The sequence below is a fragment of the Centruroides sculpturatus genome, unplaced genomic scaffold (genome assembly GCF_000671375.1).
Source record: "Centruroides sculpturatus isolate CEXI.00-Female unplaced genomic scaffold, Cexi_2.0 scaffold5541, whole genome shotgun sequence".
NCBI lineage: Eukaryota > Metazoa > Arthropoda > Arachnida > Scorpiones > Buthidae > Centruroides > Centruroides sculpturatus.
Window position 1 is genome coordinate 1 of NW_019389670.1, and position 4,107 is coordinate 4,107.

A 4,107-nucleotide genomic window follows, 5' to 3' on the forward strand; every position below is an offset into this window, starting at 1 on the left:
TAAAAACGATATATTGACGATAATATGCGATATTTATCGTCATCGTCTCCTTGCCGTTTGGATTGCCGAGCGGTAACAATCAACGACATGTGGAAGCAGTTGAGTCAGAGATTGATGCCTCGTTTACAACAACACAACCCGTTTATTAAACACGAAAGAAGCTTACAAAATTTCCGTGATCGTGGAAGTTCTACTTCGGCTGCGGTCTCGGGGTCTTTCTCTCCTTTCCAAGATTGTCCCATTGGGAATGAGTGTCCTTGGTTCGTGAATGACCAATTCCATCGACGTCTCCGGACGAAGAGGTCGACTTCCGTTGATGGAAAGATGTCGATCCGAGGTCGGGAGATGGAGACGAAGATGGGTTCGAGACACACACACTACATTAGATCCGTCACTTGGGACTTTTGGGAGAAAAAGNCGATATATTGACGATAATATGCGATATTTATCGTCATCGTCTCCTTGCCGTTTGGATTGCCGAGCGGTAACAATCAACGACATGTGGAAGCAGTTCAGTCAGAGATTAATGCCTCGTTTACAACAACACAATCCGTTTATTAAACACGAAAGAAGCTTACAAAATTTCCGCGATCTTGGAAGTTCTACTTCAGCTGCGGCCTCGGGGTATTCCTCTCCTTTCCAAGATTGTCCCATTGGGAATGAGTTTCCTTGGTTCGTGAATGACCAATTCCATCGACGTCTCGACGACTCCGGACGAAGAGGCCGACTTCCGTTGATGGAAAGATGTCAATCCGAGGTCGGGAGATGGAGACAAAGATGGGTTCGAGACACACGCACTACATTACATCCGTCACTTGGAACTTTCAGGAGAAGAAGCCCCGCGTCTTCTTCCTTCTTTGATATGGAGATTCTGGCTGGTCACCTTTTCTCCGATGAACTCTTGTCCGCAATTAGTCAAATCGATGTGTGCGTGCTACGTAACGTTCGAGGCCTGCACGTGCTGTCTAGGTGAGAAGTCTGTTCTTGCCCAATATATGGGTGTTAAAGTCTGGATGATTGCAAGATCGATCTTTAGAGTACAAGCGAGTAAAATCTCCTCTATGGCGGACTTACTGTCAGAGCATATGACTGACGGACTTTCTAGGCTTGAGCTTAGGTGTAGCGCCCGTTTTATACCCAGGGCTTCTGCCCCGTATACACTGCAAGAATTATGTAACATCCAGGTCTCCCTGATGTTGTGGTCCGGGAGGACAATCCCTATCGACGTGCGGATCCTTGACTTGGAGGCATCCGCTCCTATGAGGATCCTTCCCTGCCAGATTGACATTTGCATCTCTCGGAATCGTGCGCATGCGATTTCTGGGTGTTCCGAAGGAGATCGAGTAAGCTCTTCTAGGCGTAAGTAAGGATAAACCTGGGCCACGTTGGGCGGTATAGGTGGGATATCGGGAGGCCCTCCTGACTTATAAGGGATATTATTCTGTGTATATACGGTCTCTGATACGGGCGCCAGCGATAGTAATCTAAGCCATNAGATTACTACATCCCATTGAATTACTTTTAATCAGCCTATAATCAACCTGTGTTTATGAATATAATAGATAATAAATTAGTCTAGAAAATAATTTATTGATTGATTGTATAAGTTTTTTTTTCTCTGGTATTACAATTAGGTTAGATTATTTAGGTGTATAGTTTTATATACAATATATAAGCGTTATCTAAAAGTCACCTCTCTATCTATAGATATAGATATATAAGCGTTATCTAAGTTACCTTTTCCTCAGTATACGAAACATATTTATTCTAATTTAGATTTATATTTTATATACGTTATTTAAATATATCAATATTTTTTTGTTTATATTATAGACGTAAAATACTGGGACGTCAAAAAAGTTTCTCTGTTATTATTGATGTTCTCTTCACTTTCCACCTTGATAACAGTTCGGGGTTATCGTTACGTACTGATCTAAATCTAGACTTCATGACGTCATAGAAGAAATACGTGAACTGAAAGGAATACGTAAGAATATTCGGATATAGTTTTTTGTGATAATCATTGATATCTTTTTCTAATTTAGAAAATTTATTTTACTTCAATAATTACTTTCCTGATTGTCGTATAAAACCGAGGGAAACTATGGCCATCGGTGAAAAAAATGACCTTTTATGATTTTTAGTTTTTTGAACTCGGGACCTTAATTAAAACTTTAAAAAATACAAAAATTTTGTCGTATTTTTCTGTATATATGAATGTTCGTGTGGGGGACAGTATTCTGTTAACTTTTTCGAAGCATAATAAAGCCTGGACTCCACATTACCGCAATCCGCTATGTAATGGTAAAACTGAAAGCCAAACTGATAAAACTTTCAGTTTTGTAACGTTCAGTTGGACAGAAACAAGACTGAAAGCAGAGTTAAAAATTATTTAACTTTTCCGTTTTCGTTCCGCGCTTCTGTCGTACTGCAACCAATAAAATGCAAGGATTTGTGACGCGTAGTCACATGTAGTTTGATTGTCGTAATGGCGGAAAATGTAGCGAAAACGATGAGGAAACAAATACATTTGGAATTCTTCGTCGAAGAAGTAAGAAAATACAGATGTCTGTACGACAAAAAATGTAAATAATTCAAATTTATTAACAATTTCATTGTTAATAAATGCAGAGAAAGCATGGCAAAATCCGTAGTGTCATTCATATTTAACTCTACGACAATTACAGAACTGATCAACAGATGGCGCTTTTCTAATGGAGTCAAGTTAAAACGAAAACATAACTGAAATGAGAACTCTATATGTTCCAGTTCTGTTTCTGAGTTTGTTTTTAGGTAATGTGGAGTCCAGGCTTAACTCCTTTGTTTGCTTTCTGTACAAAATTTTGAAATTTTTAGGAATGTTTCTGTATTGGGGCATTGACGCAATTCAATTTTGGTGGTTAAAGATCGAGGGGGTGAACAAACAAACGAAGGTCGTGTCACATCTGCAGTAGTGCCCCAACTGGAGATATGACACACGACTATCGTTCACAAACTTAATGATTTCATTCAATGATGTTATTCCCATTGACAATTTTTTTTATATAACACAGCCATAAGCTTTTTGCTATTTTATAATAATTAATAATATGATATTTAATAATTAAAAACATTCTATAACAGGTGGTGGCACACACAAATTAAATGTTGCCCGGTAAGGTAAGTATTACATAAAATTTAATAAAAGCATTTTTAATTAATTAATATGATCATAGTTGAGGTTCGAATACAAGAGAAGATTTCTGAAAAATTTATTGTAATTTTACTAAAATTTTAATAAATTTTACACTGTTAGTATGAAATAATTAAAGAAGGGAATTTACATATTTTAAAAGACTTAGCGTAGAGAATGGAAATTTTAATTACTTTGAATATGAATTTGTGTGATATTTATGATTGTTTTATTCTTTCTATTTAGTTAATTTTCATCTTGAAAATACAGAAAACGGAAACTAAAGAAGAAGAACGAAATTGAATCCTGCAAGAATGAAATGCACGATTCACTCTTAAGAATTTGTATTTTACAGGCTTGAACGTTGTGAATCTTTTTATAGGAGACGTGTTATGAAGGAAGTATTTTAAAATACTTTGAATATGAATTTGTTTCATATTTATGATCGTTTTATTTTTTCTGTTTAGCTAATTTTCATCTTGAAAATACAGAAAACAGAAACTAAAGAAGAAGAACGAAATTGAATCCTGCAAGAATGAAATGCAGGATTCACTCTTAAGAATTTGTATTTTACAGGCTTGAACGTTGTGAATCTTTTTATAGGAGACGTGTTATGAAGGAAGTATTTTATAAAAAATTCAATATTCGTTTTATTCGAATTTAACATAGTATTATACAATTATACATTTAACAATACAAATTAATAGGATTATGAATAAAACATTGTAATGTTAAAAAACTCAAATTAAATTAAATTTTATAGAATTTATTTCATGTGTGTTGTTATTACTTTCAGTTGTTCTTTGGATGAAACACAAAGATTAAAAGAAAATATTTTCCGAGATTAAAGAAAAAAGTTGTATATTAGATACTGTTTTACTTACATCGATGCTTTTCATTGTAATATATAATTGAAGAAGCAGGAGAGAAATCTA

General features: G+C 35.3%; 1 long non-coding RNA gene across 1 annotated transcript; it reads left to right on the top strand.

Moving 5' to 3' along the window:
- Positions 1-1,872: 1,872 nt before the first annotated feature.
- LOC111617334 lies at positions 1,873-3,557 on the top strand. The gene is made up of 3 exons (XR_002755400.1): positions 1,873-1,987; positions 3,124-3,159; positions 3,419-3,557. It is a non-coding gene; the product is annotated as an uncharacterized LOC111617334 (long non-coding RNA).
- Positions 3,558-4,107: the final 550 nt, after the last annotated feature.